Below are 26,222 nucleotides of genomic sequence, written 5' to 3'. Positions count from 1 at the left end.
ATATAAACGCCTAATCGTAAACCGTTGAAATTAATATTTAATTAATCTGTGACCCAGTGCTGGCAACACAGCGCGGATGTTTCTGAGTTAATCCCTTCTGTATTTAGCTTTTGATTCTGCTGGATTTAGAGAGGTAGTGTTTGTACGTATACCTAAAAGTCTAGGAAGTCAATTCTCTTATATACTAAACGGTATAAACATTATGTATATATTACATGCAAATAATTATTTTTAACACAAAATTTATATTCCCTAAAATGATATAATAATATTGACTCAGTCGGTTTTTTGCTCGTAGAGTTTTTGATTTTTAGCATTAACACAAACCTTTAAAAAACCCCCACATCACGATGAGAAAGATAGGTAGGTATGCTAAATGTTAAAACTGTTTTAAGACGATTCGAAATTGCTTTTAGAAGAAATTAATAAAGTAAATAAAATGGGTTTGAGTTTTCAGTATAAACTTATAAAGCATAGGTTAAAATCATGGACCAATTTGTCCTCTTTAACAAAGGGACGTCCCACATTTGTCCGACATGGGATTTATAAGCCAAGTGTATAAAGATGTACTGATACCACCTACGTAACGATTGTAATATTTCACATGCAAGCTGCCTCGCAACATAACGACTGCGGCTAGAAACGCTGCAATTTGTCCGACTTACCGAGGGACTATTCACATTTATTCGTGGGTTTTTTTTTATTACAAATCCTTTCGTTATTATCTTATAGCTCTCTCTAAATACAATGAAACCGTCAATTATATGTGATGTAACACACACTCTGCAACTAATTCACTCTTTTCTAAATAATAAAATATGTTTTATTTTAAAGTGAAGGTAACAATACAAATTGGTATAATACCTGTTTGTTTCATTTTTGTAAGATAAATAGATAGAGAAAAATATTATATAATCATCACTTCAATTTTTATTAAATACAATAAACAGATCTGTTGATTAATACTTAGAAAAAAATTCAAATTGACAAGTCTCTAATAGTTAAACCAATATTTAAATTATGATTCTCATACCATTACTATTATCATTAGCAACTCATCACTGTAAACATCAATCAATAAAGATTATCCTATATTCATCAGCTCATACTCCGATAAACTTTCAACTAATATCTTGAGGCAAGTATTTGTAAGCCGATAGATCACTGCCTTAATCTGCGACCGCCGTATGATATACTGCCAAGTGCTTAACTTATCTAGGGGACTCCATACATTTGTTCGTATTCGAGTTATAGTCTTTTGTAGTTTAGATAAAGTATTATTGTTTACGTGCTTAAGCAAAAACGGTTAAGTTTAATGATTGTTAGCGGCTATTTGAGAACAGTAATTAGCAAATAAATACATTTTATATTCAAAATACCATTCGTATATCTTATACCTTTAAACGAGCAATTCTTGTATATATATATATATATATATATATATATAATTGGAATCTCGGAATCGGCTCCAACGATTTTCATGAAATTTAGTATATAGGGGGTTTCGGGGGCGATAAATCGATCTAGCTAGGAATTTTTTTTAGAAAATGTTATATTCGTGTTTTATTCGTGTTTTTTTTTCCTGACATCTATTGGTGAATAATAATACTATTTTGCTTCGTAGATAGCTGAACAACTGAAATAACACATAGGCACTTTTTATACCGATATTCCTACGGGATACGGACTTACGCGGTTTCAACCGCGGGTCACAGCTAGTACGTATAAAGGGAGGTATTTATTTACACATTTTACTCAAAACATACTAAATAGTTTAAAAAGAAAACTGAATACAACCCCAAAAAGATAAAAGGGACTTGATGGCGGAACTTGATGAAACACGAGATAATTTTCCAAAATGCTTGTTCACAGATATAAAATATACAAATACAAAAAAAAGAAATGTGTGCGATTCACACATGATAGAAGTTAAACTTCAGTAAATCGACAAAAGAATGAGATGAATATATATAAAATATAAATAGTATGTATATTTCTGTCTCATTCTTTGCTGGCTTCATTCTACACATTTTTGTATTTGTGTCTCTTATCTGTCGTTTTTTTCCGTTGCATCAGGTTTGGAATCACAACGATTCTAGAGAAGTTTCACTTCAAAAGTTTTTCTCGTGTTTATCAGTCATGATTAAGGTCGAAACAACACATCTACACTACTACTCTCTTTTTCTGTATTCTCAAAATCTTATTTGAACATAAAAATTAACATTACAATCAGTTCCTTAATTAATATGATATGAAACCAGTTTCAGATAGCATTACAAAGTACAAAGTATTAATAAACTCATAAGAAACTGTTAGAGCAATAAAAAAATAAAAGCATACAAAATGTTTATGCATGTCTAACAAATATAAATCTAGATAATTGACGGAACAAAGAAATAAATAACAGTGAAGCACGCGCTATAAAATACTGTATCTGTAACAGATAAATCCATCATTCGTTTGGATGTACAAAAGCCTGTGCTATAATGCGACGAAACTTCACTACAGCTTTTAGATAAAACTCTTGTTATCTAGAAAGCTTTTCTCATAACAGTATCGTAAGGGCAAACAAATAAAAGGCTCGAAGTTCGGATGACAACGATCCGTGGCCAATTCGTGAATAAACACTAATGTTTTATTTGCTTAGGGACTCTTTAAATATATACGCAAGGAATTCGGTACCAAGCAAAACATTCGATTTTCATTTTATTTTGATTCTATTATCAGTCTTACTACTTAGGTTCCTCAGAAATAAAATAATTTTATATATAAAATTCTCGTGTCACAATGTTAGTCTCTATACTCCTCCGAAACGGCTTGACCGATTCCTCTGAAATTTGGTAAGCATATTGGGTAGGTCTGAGAATCGGCTAACATCTATTTTTCATACCACTAAACGATAAGAGTAAGGCAGAACAGCGTTTGCCGGGTGCAGCTAGTAGAATATAAAATGCTTTCACTTTTTTATATTTTTGACAAACCCCACTAACAATATCTAGGTAATTTAGTAAATAAATAGCGATTTAAAAATAAACATTCAAAATTAGAATAACCAATATTATAAGTGGCTTATGTTGTTTTAAAGATCTCTTTACAATACAATACAATACAATACAATATACTTTATTTAACACATATAAATAAGGAAGATTAACAAACAAAGAAGAAAACAAGAAAGGAAAGAAACATTTAAAGGTTAAATATATAATATAGGCGGCCTTATCGCTTTAAAGCGATCTCTGCCAGACAACCTTTGGATAGGATATTTTATTTTGACATAGTAGGTGGAGTTTCCAAGAAGGGAAGAGAATCAAACAAGATGAACAAACAAAAAAAAATTTAATAAATATTGTGATAGAACCGACATGAGTAGTGAAGAAGATTACAGCATTTTAATATGTGATTTTAGCTTTAAATTATCAAGAAAACTTTTATTAGAATTTTCCTTATATCTACTGAATGAGGACTGAAGCACTTAGAAGAATTTTATTAAGTATTAGCGAAAGTTCAAATATATTTTTATTGTGTAATTTAAATTGAGAAAATATTTATTGATATGATTTATTTTTAACCACAAACTATCAATATTATGTGTATTGTATATTTATAGATCTATTCAATAAAAATATTAGACATCGTATAAAAAAAAAGCTTTTTTTTCTGAATCAAATGATAAATTTATGCGTTTATTTATCGGTTCACACAGTTAAAGTAATGAGATAACAAACACGAAAAAATAATCAGTCGACTTGAGAACCACCTCCCTTTTTTGAAGTCGGTTTATACAATATAAAATCTATACCTACATTATAAATGCGAAAGTTCTTAAGAATCTTAAATTAGCTTGTTAGGGATCTAGGTCACATATAAAAAAGGACAAGCTATTTAAATACTGATCTAGTTACCTTTTACCCCAGTTGCCTGGAAGGGATCACAATTAAATGATAAGGCCGCCTTGTAAAAAATACCGAACTTTTTAGCACATATTAAAGAGTTATATATAGATAATTACTTATTCTTCCCTGTAGCTTTTGTCGCGATTAAAAAAGCAGTACATAGCTAGTAATAAAATGAGTGAATTTTCCATTTAAGGTTTACCTATCGTAATCGTAATGTTCCAATTAATTTTTTATATTATATAGCAGCAGATTGAGTTGACTTATGGCCAATAGCTATAGGTATACAACCTTAGAAAATACTTCAATGGCTTGTTTTAATATAAACTAGCTGTGACCCGCGGTTGAAACCGCGTAAGTCCGTATCCCGTAGGAATATCGGTATAAAAAGTGCCTATGTGTATTTCAGTTGTCCAGCTATCTACGAAGCAAAATAGTATTATTATTCACCAATAGATGTCAGGAAAAAAAAAACACGAATAAAACACGAATATGACATTTTCTATAAAAAAATTTCTAGCTAGATCGATTTATCGCCCCCGAAACAGCCTATATACTAAATTTCATGAAAATCGTTGGAGCCGATTCCGAGATTCCAATTATATATATATATATATATATATATATATATATATATATATATATACAAGAATTGCTCGTTTAAAGGTATAATAAGATATATTGTCAATTATTCTGTGACATTTAATTTGGTTGCGTTTTAAGACGTTTTGAATGGGGGAGTTTTTTATTAGTTATTTTGGAAACTGTACAACATAACATCAAAATAAATATAATGTAGAAAATGGAATAATAAAAGATAGAAAATTGAAGCTAAAAGATAAAAGTTCGAATGAAATTTTATATTATAGAGGAATCTATTCATTACTGTCTAGAAATAAATGAGCTTTAAAAATAAATTACTGTTATCAACCTTTTTCAAGACCAAAGCATTATTTAGGTAGGAAATATAATCTGTATAACTCTTAGCAATATTTTAGACCCATTTAAGCCCTAAACCCATTTTAGATTGTTCCAGCGAAGGATATAGAAATCAGCTACTATTTAGAAAACCCAGCAAGGTTCCTAGTACATTTATCAGATCTTGTAATCTTTAAATATGAAAGTTAACTAACAGCTTCATTTAAAATCAATTTGCAATCGCTAGAAGAAAATTACGTCATCAGTGTACACTCAACATTGTAAATAAATAACCTTTGAAGGAAATTCATTCGATTTCTAATTGACTTTTGATGGAATGAAGAAGAAAATAAATTAAATGTTTGTTTTTAAAAAATGTTTGACTCTTTATGAAACATTTGTAAGAACGGTGTATTAAAATGGTAGTCGATACATATTACTAACTATATAGTTACTATAGTGATAAATGTCCGCGTATCTTCATACTTCAGGCCGTAGGGTTTTAAATAAGACACAGATAAAAAACAGTCTGACAGCACATAAAAAACTCATCACAAAACAGTGAAACTCTATCACTCTAAACCATATGAAATAATATAATAACGAATCCCATTTAACATTTGTAACAAAAACTTAAAATAATAAATACTACAAACATGCTTTTAATATTAAATTTTCAGGAAGGCCACGCCAATCTTTGAAAGACGGAGTTGCCAATACATCGAAAGAGGTAGTCGCCAAGTGTTTTAGAACCTTTCAAGAATAGTTTCATGCACTTCAAGCGAAGTTATATCTATTGATATTCACCAACTTAAACTGTAACTTACCCGAAAGTGTAGAACCTACATGAGTTTCAACTTAGCTGATTTTGCTGTCGCTTACGAATCGATCAAGTTAGTGAGATTATTCGTAATTTAAGTTCTATAGTGTTTAAATATTAATTATCATATAATAAGCTAGTTATAATACTTAAGTTAAGGAAGAGCGGGTCCTCCTGACACAGGTTTTTTCTTAAACTTACTAGGAGGTCCCTACTACTCCATATTTTGTAAAGTTGGAAATGAAATAAACTATTTTTATTTTTATTTTTAATAAGCTGGGTTTCGAATATATAATAGGTATAATATGTTAGGCTGATTATGTAATCATGCGTTTGAATAGATAGGAGTTTAATCTTTGTCGAGAATTGTGTTATAATAGCTATATCGGGGAATTAATCTATCTATAAATTAAATAATCGTTCCGTATTCGAAATATATTCGGAAAATTTATACGTTTAGAGAGCCTACTATAGCTGTAATGAATATATCGAAAATGATAATCCATGGATTGTTGCCGTTTCAGAATCACAGCACAGTTCATTGGAATTATTAGTATTACTTTTGATAATTCGTTTGATAAAATTTCCTGGAAATTAATTGTTCATCAATATATAATTCCATGCTCCTTCCTACATATTGATTTCCAATGGGTGTTACAAAATAAATCACACTATCACTCTAGTCCAATTAATATTATAACTGCGAAAGTTTGTAAGGATGTGTGTGTATGTGTTTCTTGCTCTTTCAAGCAAAAACTACTGAACCGATTGCAATGAAATTGGTACGTAGACAGCTGGACAACTAGAATAAGATATAGGCAACTTTTTATCCCGATATTCCTAAGGGATATGAACTTACGCGGGTGAAATCGCGGGGCGCATTTGGTGTTATAAATGTCTAAGTTTGTTTGTTTGGATGTTACTCCGTCAATCATGCTGAAACGACTGAACGGAGTTTGATGAAATTTGGTACAGTCAGGGTCAGCTGACTAGGATCGTAAGTTACTTCTTATCCCGACGTAATGTTCCCTTGGGATAAAACAGAAATCTTGATATCAGGGCGGAGCCGGGACGAGCGTCTAGTTCCCTATAATCCAGTACATTTAAATGGACTATAAGCGTTTTACTAATATTTCTCTTTGTTCTATTTTAAGCCCAATGCAATTTAATCGTAGGTCAAACTTTTACCTCATAGAACCTTGCAAGGCATCTTTTTAAATATTATGACGAATATATCGATGTATAAAAAAGCTCAAAAAGGTTTAGTTTCTGTACCACCTGCGCTCAGCTCATTCACAGTGACTATTATTTTATGCTCTATCGTTCTAAAAAACGTCTCCTGCTGATCAATTGAACACTATATTTAACAGGCACTGAAGCTGGCCTTATCGCTAGCGATCTCTACCAGGCAATCCAAAATCCAAAATCGTGTTATCGTATACAAACAATTTACGTGAAATTTTAATGTTTCACGCACACCAAATTACTATTGTAAATAAATTTGAATGTAAAAACTGTCAGGTTACAATATATTTCTACTTGATTTATAATTAGTTAAATGTTCATGTTAAACGCATTATTGCATATTCAATAATGTAATATTCACGTCGCCTTGCTGAATTGTAATTATATTTTAAGATTGTCACACACTGAACTACACTGTTAATCTATTTTTCTATACTAATATTAAACAGCTGAAGAGTTTGTTTATTTATTTGAACGCACTTATCTCAGGAACTACTGAGAAATCCTTTCAGTGTTAGATAGCCCATTTTGAGGAAGGCTACAGGCTATATGTACCACGGGCGAAGCCGGGGCGGACCGCTAGTGACGTATAACATGAAGTAAATAAGAACAAATCTCACATATAGCTCATGGTGTATGGTTCTTTCAACATATGTTAGTAATTGTGTAGATATGACCAGCAGAACTACAGTTTGACCTTGATTGCTTGGTTTTTTTTTGGGCTCTGGCTTTTTTAACATTTCTTATACTGTCCTTAATAAATCCAATCCAAGATCCAATAAGCATTAGAATACGAACCATCGTTCTTGAATTTAAGATATATTTTCAAAATCAAATTTCAGAAAATTAATTTAACTTCAAATAATGCCATAATAAACACTTTTGACTTATCTTCAGGGGATAAACGAAACGTGAGCACAATTCGTTTACGCATTTCCTTATTATTCATGTAACAACATCGCCTACCATCGTGACGCTAAGGTTTTCAAAGAATATAATAGTCGTAATGTAACTTAGATGAAAACTGCGAAATAAAGGTTAAACGAGACACAAAAACTGTGAAATACGTAACCCAGTCTCAATCATGTTATATTCCATGTGTTGAAATTATCAAAACATTGATAAAATGAGGCTTTTATTAAATGTTTATATCAAATTTGTTACTGATTATTACATAACTATGTTGAAATATTTCTGTAAGGTATGCTTTTAGTCAAATATTAAATATTTTGTTACTTGAATACTTGTATACAAACACAACAATTGTTACTATAATTATTTAATTATTATTTTTTTTAATGTGGTAGTCGAGCACGCTTCGGCACGACCCACAGAAGACCGGCGTGAAATAACGTATTGCTATGTTTCGTTCGGTGAGTGCGGGAGCCGGAGGCCCATATCCTTTTCCTTACCCTTCCCAGTACTTTTTTCCTTCCCTTTCCTTTTTCCCTCTCGATAATCCTTTCTTTATCCCTTTCCAATTTGAAGTCGGCAATCCATTTGGAGAGGTGTATGGTCTCCAATCGACCTTACGCCTCTTGAAATGTACGGTGGGCGGTGGTAGCGTTTACCATCAAGCGACCCACCAGCTCCCTTGCCAACGATAACTTAAAAAAATTAGCTATTCACTGTTCAGTGTACGCAAGGCTTTCTCTCACGTTTATGCTATATAAAATACGTTAATAACAGCAACACCTGGACTCTACTGCGCCCTAATTTGCAACGAGTAACTTTGAAGTATCGACTATATGAATTTCATCTGTATGAAGATTATAAAGGAAGCATTTTCTTGTGTTTGATTTTACGATTTCACTTTATTGTCAAAAGTGCAGAATTTATTATGATTATGAAAATAACATTGCCTGTAAGAAATCGCTAACGCGATAAGGCGATTATGCTCTGTTTTAGTGCAATAAGTTTTTTTCATTCATCTCTTAAATTTCATTGATAGGAGCATATTTATTTATACATTACCACTAGATGTAATTCTAAGATAGGCAGTTTGAAATGATAAAAGAATAGCTCTATTCCATAAATTCATCATTAAATTAACATATTTAATATACCGGTCTTATACATAATTCAGCCATGAGTATTATACAGAATTAATAGACATTTTAATAATTAAAAGCAATTCAGAATAGCGCGTAAAGTTGAATAATATATAGTTAAAATATATTTTATATTTAAACTAACGACTCAATTGTCTCTTTCTACCTTATACCAAATTAATGGAAAGCGAAAGAGACAGCAGAATGATCCAATCAACCCATTGCAAATTATTTAAATAAATTAATAAGCCTAGACCTCAGTCTCCGTTTAAGCAAACGGCTACAAATGGATTTGCTACGGTAGACAGGCTACGGACACCTGCTACGAATCACCGTAGAACGCTCGTAGCAAGTGCTCCGTAGTATTTGCGCAGCGTGCTCGATACTTGGGTACAATCTTAATGGAAATTATTCTAAAAACACTACTGTTTTATTGTTACTACAATAATCTGAATATTGTATATTCTAACTTTTACAAAAGATGTCCGTATTAAGAAAATAAAACACACTCAAAATATATTTCAACGAAACCTACTAATACGCTATTTTCTTATTTGTTTCCTACTTATTGTTCGTAATAGAAACTAGTATATCAATAGCTTTATTACGGTTTTTATTAGAACCATTTATAATAACATGTATGTGCTTGAAGTTCTTAATAAAATACGTGATAAACGGACAGTTACATAATTTAAAACAACCTGTTTAGCTGTGGCAATGATATCTAAAAACAATAAAAGTATCCAACCGAAAAACCGAATCACTAATTACGAGAAAACATCTCCGCATTTAAATATAAGCTCTATGCATTACTCATAAGGTGTACTTCCGTCTGACAATGTAAATAGAAATTAATGGATGTTATTTTACATTAACTGTTTTTGTGTTTGTACATTTGTACGGTTTTGGAGTTATTGTATAATTTTCGGCGGTGTATTTATAATTTGAAAGGGTAGTTTATAACAATGTTATTTGACTAACGACCCACATTTATAAAACATTAACATCGGGCTTGTATTCCCCGAAAGGAAAGAAGACTTTACTAGGAAATTCGATATATGTAAATACCAGTTGTTATATATAAGGCGTTTCCCCACAGTTTGCTTCTGCGTTCACATTATCTTCTCGAATTCAGTGTTATTTCACCAATATTTCAAGTAGCTTGGTAAATGTGTAGATAAATAACATTACCATTGCTTAAAACGGTGAAGGAAAACATCGTGAGGAAACCGGCATGTCCGAGAATAAAAAAAGTTCGACGACATGTGACATCTGCCAACCCGCACTTGGCCAGCGTGGTGGATTATGGCCTGAATCCTCATAGGAGGCCTGTGTCCCAGCAGTGGGAACATACATGGGCTGATGATGATAGTGAATGTTCGCAGTTTACAAAGATCACGAATCTCGGATAGAATTATAAATGTAAAAAATATCTATCTCTTTGTTATGCTTTTACGTCTATCAAACTGAAACATTTTTATGTACAAACTCAAACATTTATTAATAGAATAAGACTTCTCTAGAAGCAATTTTGAATCGTTTTAACACGCTTTTACCATTGAACACCGGTTCTGAAAACAGTATCTACAGGAAATTCTCTGTGGTTACTCTTTTAAAATGGTGACTTACAGGTTTTTATAATCGATAGTTATCCTAAATCTTACTTCAAGTAATTTGCAAAAATTGTTATGAAAACCAAATCGACAAAAACAGACAATACATAGAGATCAGGGAGGAAGGACAGTTTCTAGATGATTGCAATTTTATTTATTTTGAGTTTTGAGTGATTTATACTCACGCAGACTTTTATTCATTTAAATCTTTTGTATTATTTACGTTTTATTCTGAAATATTTTTTGCTTATATTCTACTAAACATCGGTCATTCCCAGTAAGTCTTAAATTTAAAATAAAAGAATAAATTCTCAACTCAACTCAACTTCATTTAGGGCGCAATTAAAGAGTAATATTTGAAAGCTTGAACGACCATAAACTAAAAGATTACCTGTCAAAGAAAATTCTTAAAAGCAAGAATATCGCTTACACAATTAAATCTTATTTCAAGGAGCGCCAAGGAAAATGTTTATTCCGTTTATTGTGACTTTGAGAAAACACGCTTTCATATAGTTTATAGTACAGAGTAGATTAAGATAGAGAGTTGGCGAAATTTATATTGAAATGTAGAATTTTGGATTATTTAAAAAGGACACGCTTTATTTGAAGGGAGCAGTGAATTATTTTAATTAAATTGACAAGTATTTAATATAGTATTATCGATCATGTTACATAACTCCAATGAGCTAAGTACCTTTTAACTATTAACACTAAAACATACATATAATATTTATTTGCAATTGAGAAACTTAAAAAGGCAGACAAACCTGCTTGACCATGAATTTACCAATAACTATTTCCAGCTAATTTAGTCTCCATACAGTTATCTGCATGTTAAAATAGCTGATAGTCATAGCAAGAACTATATTGTGTCACATGAATAAACCTTCATAAAGAAATCAAATAAAGTATCTAAACTCATCACTCTATGCAGATATTAAGCGTTATGAATGTTTTAGTCATAAACCTATAAAAATAAGCCCCGTCTAGAAGAATAATAACCATGGTAATACCAGACTTAGTATTGTCTGAAATCTTATTACGTTATGAATGCGGAGTGGTACTTAAACGAATTGCTTCTTCAATGAAGGATTTCTTAGAACCATTATTTTTTGGGTGCTGTAGCCGATAGCCTGCGGGTGCTAACGTGATACGATTTTCGGGCCAATAACTCTGAAAGTAATTTGGAATTATGAAATCTGTATAGGGTTTTCAGTTAGAAATGGAAGAGAAGAGAATGAAAGAGAAAAAGTTGATTCTACTATGATACACACAGAAATATGTTTCATCATCAGCCCATATATGTTCCTGCTGCTGGGACACAGGCCTTCTATGGGGGTCCATAATCCACCACGCTGGCCAAGTTCGGGTTTGGGTGATGTAGTATGTCGTCGAAGTTTTGATTCTTGGACATGCCGGTGTCCTCAGGATGTTTTCCTTCACCGTTTTAAGCTGTGGTGATGTTATGTGCAGATAAATGTGCAGATAAATTGAAAAATCAATTTATTTCCTGCAAGCTCGTCCCAGTCTCGAACCTGGACTTATCGATTTTGAAGTCCGAGGTTCTCACCACTGAGCCACCACTGCTTTTTAATAATATATAAACGTGTAATAAATGCGTGGGATTATGGTATAGATGAATATCGCATTCGTCTCATTGATAAAAATTTTATAGGCACTTATAACGTAGCGCTAAAACTCCGAATTGCGACCTGGTCTCCGAGAAGTCTCCTTGCCCGGTACTGCGCGGTCCCTTGCAAATGATTATGAAATCATTCTTGTTATCATTCCTTTTAAACCTAAATAAATTTCTTAATGAAATTACTTTCGATTTAAAACAAAAAGAATTTGTTTTACATGTAGCAACTAAAATCAGTAAGCACTACAGTTTTTACTAAACGTCTATAAATATAAATTTATATTATTTTTCGGACATTCTTTTATATCAGGGGCACAAAAAATTTATTATTTATTGGCAACGATTTATTCCCTAAAGAAACATTAATACACTATTCATAGAACTTGTACGCGTTTTTGTTATTTCGTTTTCGAGATGATGCGAACAAATCGACATTCTATTGTTACTTTTAACCTTCAATTAGAGAAAATTTCCAATTTATTTACTCAAGGAGTGTTATTCTATCGTTTTAAAGTCCTTAGTTTTCCAATATCTTTGTTTATTGATTCGAGTGCTATTAGATGTACACTCATATTACAAAGAAATATATAGTACGGCCATTTCTGATTTCATGAAATAGATAACTTTAATAATTTCAAAATAGCTCAACTCAAATCCATCATACATCATCCTGGGGGTAACAATCACATATTAAAGCATTTATATTCCAGTGTGGAAAAATTACAGACCTATATAGGTCCTCTAGCGCCAACTCTTTCCCACACTGGAATAAATACTGCTTTAAAATATCGTGGTTACTGTTTAAAATATCACACCCAGGGCCTTATAATATCGGAGCTTTGGGCCTACGACGAAAATATGCTCATTGTTACTGGACTAACTATTCCAAAGAACAATGGCAAGATTATACCTGAAGTGTTTAAGTAGCGTCTAGAAACATGACTTATGAAAAACTTACTAATACAATTAGTTTGTTTTTTATACGGTTTTAGTTTGAAGCGTTAAAGCCGACGTAAAATTATATAAAATAATAAACTGTTTATTGAATGAATTCATTTCCGGTACTCGATTATGTGGTTTTTTAGTAATTACTGGAGTTACCCTTAAAAAAATCGCATTAAGTTAGTAAAATACTTTTTAAACCAATGTCTCTAGTAAAAACATATACATTTAAATGATATTTTTTATGTAAAAAAAGTGATTTTATGAATTATTTAATTAAAATAATTATAATTTAATATGTTGTATCATAAGTACTTGTTAATTAATGTCATAGCAACACTGAATGATATTATATCCGGTCGTACGTTGACTTGACAGTTGACATTACAGGAATTTTAAATACTGAAAAATATAAGTAACAACTTTTCTCGCAGTTTTTTTTTTTGAATTATCTTTAGTTCTGACCGAAATAACGTTATGGCCTTTCCTATATTAGAATAAAGAGACTTAATTTTATTCGTCTTGGGAACGTAACAAATATGTACGTTTGGTATGAAATATCAATTGTACATTTTCAACTGACAATCCAAAAAACGAAGGAGGTTCTTCAACCGATTGAAGGAAAGAAGGAACCAGTTATTTATCAGAGACAGTACAACAAACTAATGAAAGAAATTATACGAATAAAAAGCAACAGATAGATGAATACATAGGCATAAAATTACACAACAGAAGAAGAAAAGCATCAGATATGAGGAGTGTTAAAGCGACCCTGACAAAAAGGAATAACTCAGCCTATGCTGCAATGTTAAGAACATTGACAGCGCTGTTTTTCAGTGCCCCCTTTATAATCGTGATTGTGAATTGACATGATTCGTTTTGCACTTGAAAATTGTTGTCAACCGGTCTTATTTAGAATCCATATAAAATAATTACGCAATTTTTTGTTTGACTTGTGACAGCTGTCTACAATTTTAAAACAACTACGATTTAAATAAACAACTTTTTGCTACACTCATAGTAATCGCATAACTCATTCCTAAGCTTTCGTAATTAACAAATTAGTGTTGCATGTGTGAATTATATCTGTTTGTTTAACTTCTATAGCCATGACCGCTTCTGTATACTATAAGTGTGTGAGCGATAAAGTTCTGGGTTCAGTATCAAATAATTAATATAGTTTAAATACTAAGAAATACGATTACTTATAGGAAATTAAAGTCTGTCACTTGCTCATATACAAGGTATACGTTAGGAAATTATTTAATCCCTGCGATCCTAAACAGGATAATAAGATAATGTCATGAAATTGTTGCATTCTCACTGATCCTTAGTAACCGTACAATGATTTTAAATCTGTCCGTTTAATGTAGATCAAAATTGAGTCTAAAGCCAACTAAGCAACTGACTAGTTGCTTACAAGCATACATACATGAAGGTGAAGCTAATAAAAGCGTGTTAAAATCTACGTCTGACTGAAAGAGAATCCAGAAATCATATGAAATGCTTTATATAGCCTCAGGCTAGCAAACTTCACTATCTTCCAGATATAAGATTAGGGGGACACAGATAGATTACCGGTGTACAAGTATAAATAATAATCTAGAAATTTCCATAAATTTCAGGTAATCCAGCCCAGTCTAAGACAAATTGTATGCGGGAATTATAAAGCTTGTATACACGAACATTTATGTAAGGCCCCGTGCCGATTGAGACGGAGATACACCTTCCCCGTGCTAGACGGAGACAGCCTATATAAATAATTCATAGTTTGAGATTTGCTGCATAAATGTCGTCATTTCAGCTTCAGAATAATGACGTATTTATGTTTTATTCATAGTGACAGTTACTTGCGCTAGTGTTTGATCAGCGAGCGTTGGGACATCTTATTGTTATTAGTAACTGGCTGTTCGTCCGTATATAACTGATTAAGTCTACACCCTATTGCTTTATAAAACTTTATCCTAAAGACTCCACTTACCTCCTGATATTGTATTGGGTAAATCATATATTGTCATGGACAGATTGTTAAATTCCGATTAATGTTACATTCCTTTTAAAATAAAAGATCTATTCCAAGATTCTTGCTTGATAGGTAGATATCTATGCAGAAAACGGTCTGCACACATACACACACACACACATACGAATATGTTACAGTGAAAACTCATAGACGAAAAAACAACTTTCCAATGCAAAAATTTTGCAAAAATAACCAATAAAATGTTTATGACATAGTACCTACATAATTTTTAGTATAAAAAGGGGTTCGAGACAGCAAAGCTACGCGCGTTTTATGTCGACTTTAAACCGGCGCACTAGCCAAGCGAGCGAAGCGAAGCGAATCGAAACGATTTGCATGCATATTCATTTTGTACCGTCAAGTTTCAGCTGAATTTTGCAGTCATTTTTTTGGTGATTTAACAGTATTTTAATGTTAAAAGTAATTTTAAACAACCTTAGTTAAAACCACTCTTAAATTAAAAAATCAGTTAAAACAATTTTAACTGCATGCGTCTCTCAAAATCACTATATACTAATGTTTGCAGTCAACTATCTTTTTGGCCATTCAAAAGCTTTAACTGTAACATATAATATAACAAATTAAAAACTCTAGGCCACATTCCAGACCGCTTAATTCTAGCAGCACTTCAAAACAGTTGCTTACTCTTTTCAGTTTAACCTGGATTATAAACCACTTCCACAAAATGGAGTTAAACACACAACCACTGAATCCGAGGTAACAAAGTTTGAGAGATTTCAAAACGTGATTAGCAAATAAAGCAGGAACGCTGCGGGAACATGAAATTAGATTAGATACAGTTTGCAAACTACTATATTGAATTCCGGAATAATATAATACATAAGCAGTGGTGGCGCAGTGGTGAGAACCTTGGACTTCAAAATCGTTAAGTCGGGGTTCGAGACCGGGCGAGCGCGCAGATAATAAATTGATTTTTCAATTTATCTGCACACGTGAATAACATCACCACTGCTTAAAACGGTGAAGGAAAACATCGTGAGGAAACCGGCATGTCCAAGAATCAAAAGTTCGACGACATGCCCGCGGCGTTTTCCGCGTGCCTAATATGTTGTCTTTCTGCCTCTGTTATGTCTTTCGCTGCGATGGAAAAATTTGTTCAAGCTTCTTAAAATATAAGATTGAAAAATCTAGAAGTTTATTACAATTTTTTCAACAATCTTTGTCTGTTTGAGCAACACATACATACACGTACATGTATTACACATTCAATCGTATAAACATAATTTATTGTTTACAATGTTATAATGGTTAATACCATAACAATTCGTATATATTAACAGTTGATTTTCGTAAAAATGCACTTGAACTGTTTATCGCGAGCTTCTGATATGGGAGGGAACACTAATTGCACACAGGATTTAAATAGCGACGGGCCGATATATTGTAGGGCTGCCAAAGATAATGTTTTAAATCATAATAAATCTGTCTCATAAATCTAGTATAAATGCACCAGACATCAGCTTCATGCTTTATAATGTGAGTTAGTAGAACTTTTAAATTTATATTAGTGCTAACTGTTATATCCTTACATAGTATAAAGCAAAGTCGCTTTTCGCGTCTGTCTGTATGTTTTCTTAGATCTTGGAAACTACACAACGGATCTTGATGCAGTTTTTTTTTATTAGATAGAGTGATTCAAGAGGAAGGGGTTTTAAAGTACAATAACATGCTTAATATATTAGAAAACCACTATTAAATTCAAGATTTCTACTGTGAAGTCGAAAAAAGAACATTTTTTGGCGCTTTCATTGGAAACGCTGGCTGAACTATATGTGGTAGATCAAAATAATGTTCTATAATATTGTACACTTTAAAAAGGTCTATAAAAAAGTCCGCGATGGTATATGTTTATCTCTTAGGGATAACCCACAATAACCAATTTTTTTCATTAATTTTTTACGAGAAACTTTACCTTACTTACGAAGCGATTTTAAGCAATACAGCGTTATTCCTTATCTAATTAAGTACCTTTAATAAATTTTACAATTCAAATAAAATAATATAGCCCTTTACAGAATGTAATTTAATTGAATATTTTAAAAGATATTACAGATTTAAAATGTAGAGACAACGCGGTTGCGGCGATACCGAACGACCGAACGGCGGGGTGGGGCGGGACACGGTACGGGCACGGGAAATATTGAAAAATGTACATTTAATTTTGCATATTTTAAAAAACGCGAGTAACAAATGTCAATGTCATTCACAGCCATAGATTATATGGCTAAGGCGGTACGAAGTTCGCCGGGTCAGCTTGTATTATTATAAGCTTATTATTAACTTTCAGTTACGCAGTGAAAATTTTAACTTTCGCTGCGCACTTTCGTTAATTTGTTATGCCGTATTACGTTTTTAATCTAATCATCACTTATCTAGAAAGTGAAAAGATAATTTATATCTCTATAATATTCAACTAGATTATTATAAATACGACACTATGCACCGTATGTGACAACCCTAGCTAGCCACTTCACACAACGCGGCCGTTTCTATAGAGGAAGCAATTACAGCGTACACAGGCTAGAGGTTCTTTGAAATACTTCTTTATGACTTCTGCTCTCCTGGTACTTTCATGAAATTTTATTGGAATACTTGGACGTACTTTATTTATGACGTAATAAAAGGGCTGTTATTAAATACATTACTGCCCGTACTAAACTAATTCAATAACAGTGTGACAGAAATTATATTTTTATATCAAGAAAGCATACATTACACTTGGGGTCATTACATGGTATAAAACAATCGCTTTGAGCCGTCTGTGTTTCTATAGTAGGCGCCAATATGGCGAAATTAGATATGGGATATAAATACAAAAGAAAAATTATTTTTCATAGTGAAAAAATCTTTTCACCTAACTCCATTGTTTCGTGGTTAGTTTATTCAAGTTTCGGCCACCTTGTATTGCTTGACCTTATTGTCTCAAACCTTAATTATAATCAGTTCATGAAATCTAAAGCTCGAAGGGTAGGAATCGGATCCGACCTGATCAATTTCTAAGAATACCGAGATTAAGTGTTGTCCTATATCGTAACCATATATGGGCTGGTGTTACCAAAATCCACTTTCAAGTTTAGATTCGATAAAAACTTCTAGAAGGCATAGCAAAATCTTGCCTTATAACCAACTCACTCTTGAACGCCGTTGAAGAATAACCTGTCTTACTGCTTAATGTCATTTATTGGATGCACTTCGTTGTATGCATCCAACTACAGAATCTTATAGCTTCACTAGCTTCAAATATTTTATCCTTGGGGGTAGAATTTGTAAAAATCATATGGGATACAATTCGTTGTATTTTGTTCGTTGTTAACTTTAAAGATTTTATCCTTGGGGGTAGAATATTTTTTTTTTTTTTTTTATGTCATAGCGGGCAGCTGAGCTGGTGGTTCGCCTGATGTAAAGCGATCACCACCGCCCATAAACATTCGCAAAGGTGTAAGTACCTCTGTGAATGCGCTGCCTGCTTTTATGGGGTAAGTGAAAGGAAAGGATTAACGACTGGAAAGAAGGAATGGACTAGGACGGGTGAGGAAAAGGAAATGGGCCTCCGGCTCCCCCACTCACCGTACGAAACACAGTGGCATGCCACTATTTCACGTCGGTTTTCTGTGGGGGTGTGGTACTTCCCCGGTGCGAGCTGGCCCAATTCGTGCCGAAGCGTGCTCGACTCCCACAATAGATCCTATCCCAATAGATTAAAATCCTTTTTTATCAGATATCTACATCACTATCTTCATCCCTATTAACAACCTGATCGATCCAGTAGTTTGATCTGTGCGTTGTTGATCAATCACGTTTGCGGTTTATATATTAATATCTCCATTCCATCAACCTCCATAGATTCCATACCTTCATGCTAGATTTGCCTCTATTATGCAGTAAACGTTTGAAAGATTTTTGAAACTCAGACTGCGAAAGAGCGGGAATTCCTTCCACACGAGAACAATAATTTCGACCTATGTAGACAATAGTGAGGTTCTACGACCATTGCCATAATGCCAGCACATTTATTAAAAAGATGTGACTAGGCCTTGAAATACAAACACATAAGAAGCACTAAACTTCCAATTATAATCCTAATCAAGCTCACTACAACACCTGCATAGCGATCAAGGCCCCGGTATAAACGTGCCGCCTCAAAATTAAAAAATACCGAAAGCCAGCCTTTGTTCGCGTTTTAACGAATCCAACTATAATTTCAAAGCGAAATTTTCAAGTTTTCGTCAATTACTGACCTACATAGAAGCGCTCCATACAAAACGGTGAAAAGGCGCGACTCCGAGTTAAATAACAGCAGTTCTTTAAGCGCAGGTTACACTGAATGAAAATAAGTGGCTATTTCAATATTTTACAGCACTAACATATTTTAATGACTCGTTGCTATAGAAAGGTTCGTTCATTGAGTGTTAATTGATTATTAAACAAATGAGCATTGAATCAGATACCATGAATGAAATAGGATCTCTAATGAATCGTTAGGTTATCTGGGAGGGATCTTACATTGTTGAGAAACTCTGCGTAGAGCAGATGCTTTTCAGTCAATAACTGCTTGTTACGACATTATTTGAAACAACCTTAAAGATTTAATTTTCATTGGGACTATGCGTATATGTAATATTTTTATAACTGTTCTCATGAAGATAAATTCTAATATAATAAACAGTGTTTTAAAAACATATATGTATTAATGAAAAAAGCATGGGTATATATGTATGACTCCATAATAATTATTGAGATTATGCTTTTTTATTGAAGATTAATATATGAATCATAAGCCTACTTCCTACTTCCTACTAATATTATAAATGCGAAAGTTTGTAAGGATGTGTGTGTGTGTTTGTTGCTCTTTCAGGCAAAAACTACTGAACCGATTGCAATGAAATTTGGTACGTGGATAGCTGGACAATTGGAATTACATATAGGCAACTTTATCCCGATATTCTTACGGAATACAGACTTACGCGGGTGAAACCGCGGGGCGCAGCTAGTAATTACAATAAAACGCTATGCGAATCCATTGCTTGGAATCATTAATTATTGTTCGCCTCTAAGCAAAACAGTATAATAAAATGTAAATATTCATTTATTTAAATTTCCAGTATCTCATTGCTTAGTATTCTCTCATTTGTAAATATACATTATACATCTAGATGAAAAAATCTTTTCTGGATTTAGAGACGGTTTATTTCATTAATACGCCTGCTGGTTTCATGGGGTTTATACTACATTTATAAACTTATTTTTTAACGTAAATAACGAAATATGAGTTATATTGGATTCAATATGACGGTATAAAAACTATTTTAGGATTCATACATTAAAACATGTACATGAAATGTTTATATAAGTTAAAAAGTAAATAAATAAAAAGAAAATGAGAGACATATTCAAATAATTTCTTCCCATTCATTCATGTTATTTTATTATACTTATTCTATCCACCAAATCAAAACATAAGCGGAGCTATAAACACATCAAGTTTTGAATCCCTTAAGAAATATTTTTTTATCAGAATAATGGGAAAAGAATGTGATCCCAGGATAAGCCACGTATACGGAATTAGGGAGGAAGTGAATTTAAATCCACCCTTCTAACAACATTGTTTTCAATATGTTTGTTTTTCTGGTTTTCAGAAAATACGGACCCATTTTATAGTGTAGAAATAAATTTTATGAGATATATCATCATCATCATCATCATCCCATATATGTTCCTGCTGGGACACAGGCCTCCTATGAGGTTTATCGATAGGGATATAGGTATACCTAGTTAATTTGACTTGGGAACTTCGTCAAATTATACCATAATTATTGAAGTAAAACAATTCATCGTGAGTATTAAATATTCATAAAGGCCACATTACTTAAATACTTTTATTGAAAAAGTTTGGAAAATGTTACCCAGACGCGCACTTGTTAGAAAATTTTTAATTTTGTGATCAATATTTTATTAATTACTGAGAAACTAGTACGTACTTGTAGTAGTACATTATGAAGTACATTAATTTAAATATGTTTATATATATATATATATGGACCTATCTATATGTCAATGTATATATGAAAGCTTATCCGAACCAAACTTTTTTTTTATAATTTTAACGAAATGTTATGATTTTTATGAATCGTTCAAACTATATTATTTAATTGAATCCAAGTGCGATATTCATAATCACTACAGAGTCCAGGGGATATATTGTACCAGGGAAGCAGGAAATCAGAGATATCGACATTAAACATAGATAACATTTTACAATACCGATGTTAACTATAAAGTCGACTCTAGACATCAGACAGAAGAAGAACAGGAGTGCATAAATCTTTCGTAACTTGACGTTCTTATAAACTTGAGAATTATTGTTTTATTTGTATTCAAATGCATATCAATAAAATACAGATGTAATACATAGTTAAAATGTTTTAATTTCTTGTTCAATTTGTTTTTATATCTCGCGAAATAATATTTTTTATTCATGTAACGCACAGTAAAATCGGTTATGATAATTAAACTAAAAGCAATTAAATCGTAACAGCTGAACAACTCTTCAGAAATTAATTTTTCATTTGAAAGTTGCACCAAAAAGACTCTTCATTAGCAAAAACATTCATAAATTTTAAATGCTGAAACTCACCTGGCGCTCTATCAGCGATGCGAAACACTATTTTTAATTAATTCTCTATTTCAGCACAAACCTTCTTTCATTCAACAAAAATACAGATTAAACAACGTTAAAGCTAATGTTTTTCACGCGATCGTTCTATAATCGAATAAAATTCGATTGTTTAAATTTCGAATTGCGGATATAAACTCTCCCGCCCGACCGTTACCGAACGACTGAAATGTGAAATGGAACATTGAAACGGGCGGGAGAGAGCTCAGTCTATACTCCCTCAATGTTGCCGTAGTCATAAACATAATCTCCCTGGTATACGTAACAGGAATAAAGAAATGTGTTGAGTATTCATTCAATCTTTCTTAAACGAGGAAATAAATTCATCGTTTTCTATTGATGAGTTTGGATAACTTTTGCTATTATGAAAATATAAAAGTAATGTATACATAAAATATATTCAAGTAAGTAAATATAAAAGAACAATCGGATTATTTCCACTATTTTAGCCATAGGACGTGAAATAAATTAAAGTAATAAAATGATATACTTGTTAAAGTATAATTTGTTTTAATGGTATCTCCAACACAAAAATACAAGTTAATTTTTTATTTATACACAGTGATGTCATAAACTCCCTACAAACGGGGAAACCCCCATAAAAATTTTCCCGCGACCCCTAGTCTGTGCGGTTCGCAAGCTAACTGTGAACATCACATTTCGCAACTCTGCAACATTTCATCTCTCACTCCCTCCCACACAGGATCGTATATCCATCCCACTCGCATGTTTGAATTAATGGATTAAATATTAATTAAGCAAGGCAATACATCCATATTTAAATATTTAATAATATACTTAGTTAAAAAATATACAACACGAAAATATCATCATCATCAGCCCATATATGTTCCCACTGCTGGGACACAGGCCTCCCATGAGGGTTTAGGCCATAATCCACCACGCTGGCCAAATGCGGGTTGGCAGATGTCGCATGTCGTCGAACTTTTTTTTTTGATTCTCGGACAAGCCGGTTTCCTCACGATGTTTTCCTTCACCGTTTTTAAGCAGTGGTGATGTTATCCACATGTGCAGATAAATTGAAAAATCAATTTATTTCCTGCACGCTCGCACCGGCCTCGAACCTCGACTTATCGATTTTGAAGTCCGAGGTTCTCACCACTGAGCCACCACTGCTTTTACACGAAAATATAACACGCTTAAATCATCTTTTACAAAGTGAAGAAAGGGACTTATTTAATCTTGATAATTTTTATCAGGATAATAAGATAAACTCCTGATATTATTGTTTTGTCACTGATCCTTGATAAATGTACAAAGTTTGATTAAAATCTGTCCGTTTAAAGTGGATCTAAAGCGAGTCTACAGTAATCGGTTATATACAAACATACAAAGATAATAAATAAAATAAACGAGCGTGTTAAAATGTATTAATGGATGTTTGATTACTAAAAAAATGTATAAGTTAAATGTATTTATGTGAGTAAGAAACGTTATGATTGTGCTCCCTTCCCGCGACTTCCCGCGCCTGTGTCTATGTATGTATGCTTAGATCTTTAAACCTACGCAACAGATTTTGATGTTAAATTAAAAAAAAAATTAAGTGATTCAAGAGTAAGGTTTATATTCATAATAACATCAATTAAACTAATCAGAATTTAACGCGTGCGAAGCTGCGGGCAAAATCTAGTTCTGTATAGATAAATATTACACGAGCTATAATTAGATCATTTCTAATTTAAAATACGGTACTTTTAATTTTTATATCAACATTATTATCATAATAAGCAAACTGCTTGCCCGAGAATCACCCGGGTGAGCTCAGGATAATATGTGTTATAAACTGTGTGTCCAACTTTCATAAAAATCCATTAAACAGTTTCTGAACAAATGAAACAAATGTCTTACTCTGTGCTCTGTTTTATATTATACGGAAATTAAATTCCATACATGGTAGTATATCGTTTAAAACTTTTTAAAATGTCTATTGAAAGAAATATATAATATAGAAAATAACATAACATAAAGAAAAGTAGTTAATTAAAAGAAAAAAATAATAAAAATTAGGTGTTACGTGCGCCAAAAAAGAATGCCATAAAGTAGGTATATCATGAGGACCAAATGGCTAGTATTTATTTTCTTGTGTTTTATTTTACGCCTATAATATCTGCGTAAAAGTCTTTACTTAATATTTATTTATATCTTTACTTTTATATACTCATAAATGATAACTTCAAAGGCAGTCCGATCATATATTAAATCCAAACTGATGACCTTTGTACCACAAAACACTTTTATTAAGGCTCCAAGTAGATTTATTCGAAAAGGGCTTTCATCGTCATATTAAATAGGTCTAATACTAATTTAACTGTCGTTGTCTCGTCGTGAACACGATACTTTGAAAAGTCGGGTCGGGTATTGTGCTCTTAAGTCCTTATATATAGAATTCTTCATTAACAGCTTAGCTTTGAAATGAAACTCGGATTATGGTAATCAGCTCTCTCCTTATAACACAGTCTATTCATGACAATAAGGCTTTAGAGTCATGCTGACGACACGCTGACCGTCGTTGCTGACAGCTGGAACGTTTGAATGGTATGGTAAAAACTCTAACTCAAACATTTATTCATTCAACTAGACTTCCTATGCAGAGGCAAAGAAACTCTGTAGTTGCTCTTTTAAAATAATATTAATTTTGAATATTAATTGTACATAATATGTAACATGTACATAACAAGGTAGGCTGGTAAGGTAGCATGTAGGTTGCAAATAGATCGCCAGCTTAAAAACTGTTATGTTATATAAATACGGGCATGCTTCCGCAAATCGACGTGAAGCGTTTATTTTGCATGAAAGAGAAAAGGAGGGGAGAAAGGAGGTAAAGCTGAAACCACCCCAGCTCCTCCATGAAGCTCACCAGCTTTTGAACGCTGCCGAAAGCTTCAGAGAGTCCGACGAAAACCTAAGTGTCTAACCCTGTACTCGCAAGCACAGTACATTCCATGATGACGTGATCTACGCAAGTTTAGAAACCGACGTGTAAGACTAGGGTCAGATCAGTCAGATCTGCTTGTACATTTTTCCTTTGTAGTGATAGTGAGCTGGGCAATCGCAGGCAGGCAATAAATAAATACGTCTTACTAAACTTCAACTTAAATACTAAGAAAAAGTCAGAAGTTGATATACATTTTTTTGTTACTTTGATTCAAATGGATAAACCTAAATTAGTAACTATTTCATTTGTGAATGATAAAGACGAGAGAGATATATTTTCAAGTTTTCCCCTAGGCCTCATCAGAGGGTGCCAGAGCTACCAGCTAGTATAAAATATATTAATTGTAGAACACATTGCTTAACGTGGTTAAAACCCCTTAGATTGGCCACCATTTCCTTACTAATTGGGATAAAGTTACATTATATGCCATATTAAATTCTACATAACACTGAAATATGAGACTACCTCACTTCAGTACCTATCAAGGTAATGATCTTTAGCCAAAAGAAATTACATCATCGTTCGCTATACATTACCCTATGAAGTACAGTTAGTAAGTGAGATTTAAGATCAAAACAAGCAATGTATACTGAGCAAGTGATAATCGTTTGTCGATGATGGGGGTCATTTGATGTTCGCACCTGGCTATAATATAAGGCGCTTCGTCCTCATGTAGAGGCGCTAGTGTTTTGTGTTAATTCGTAATGTTATTGTTAACTAACTACTCACATATCAAAAGGATTATCAACGGGAATAAATAAAATGCTTAGAAATGGTAAGGAAATGCAGGCCTCCGGCTTCCACAAGTACTTACCTGCATCTATAACAATAACCCAAAAAACAATAATCAACCATCAAACAGAGGTGCGTTTCTGTTCTATACTAAGGAAGTACAGTGAAACCTGGTTAAGTGAGACATCAAGGGACCTGCAATGTCGTTTCACTTATAGAGGTATTCCACTTACCCAGTGTCTCAGATATACAGGTATAAATAAATATCTGTCTCATTTACAGAGGGTTCCATTAATAGAGGTCTCTTCGCGTATCTTCCCACTTTCATAAACGGATATTAACTTCAGTTTTTCACGTAATGATAACGATTGTAGCTTTCGTTTTGACATTTTTCAAACAAACATTTGTATGATAGTAAAGTGAAACTAAAACTGAAGCTAATTGAAGGTCAAAATTTGTACTTACGTACTTGGAATTACGTGTGGAATTTGTGGGTAGAATAAGAATGAGTAAACAAACAATGTTATCTCAGTTACAGAGGTTTATGCATATAAAATTAACTCGCTGTCTCAATTATAGAGGTAACTATGATGATAAATTTCCGTGATATAGATAAAGTTCCCCACAAATGAACTCTACGCTTGCTGTGAAGTCCTCACGGTAAGACAGCTTTATATTTTGAGAACTATTCTT

The 26,222-nt window shown here is 32.7% G+C and overlaps 1 protein-coding gene across 2 annotated transcripts in view; it reads right to left on the bottom strand.

The window, feature by feature from the left end:
- The window catches only part of LOC119837125 (inactive dipeptidyl peptidase 10), a 129,337-nt gene extending 107,346 nt beyond the window's left edge, over positions 1-21,991 (bottom strand). For both annotated transcript variants that reach the window (XM_038362630.1, XM_038362631.1), the window contains exon 1: positions 21,803-21,991. The gene's annotated coding sequence lies outside the window, so the exon portion shown is untranslated. The remainder of the gene's footprint in view (positions 1-21,802) is intronic.
- Between the last annotated feature and the right edge of the window lie 4,231 nt (positions 21,992-26,222).

Source organism: Zerene cesonia, chromosome 26, assembly GCF_012273895.1.
Source record: "Zerene cesonia ecotype Mississippi chromosome 26, Zerene_cesonia_1.1, whole genome shotgun sequence".
NCBI classification, from domain to species: domain Eukaryota; kingdom Metazoa; phylum Arthropoda; class Insecta; order Lepidoptera; family Pieridae; genus Zerene; species Zerene cesonia.
The sequence above is the reverse complement of the archived record's forward strand: the minus strand, read 5'-3'. Positions and strand labels throughout refer to the sequence as shown.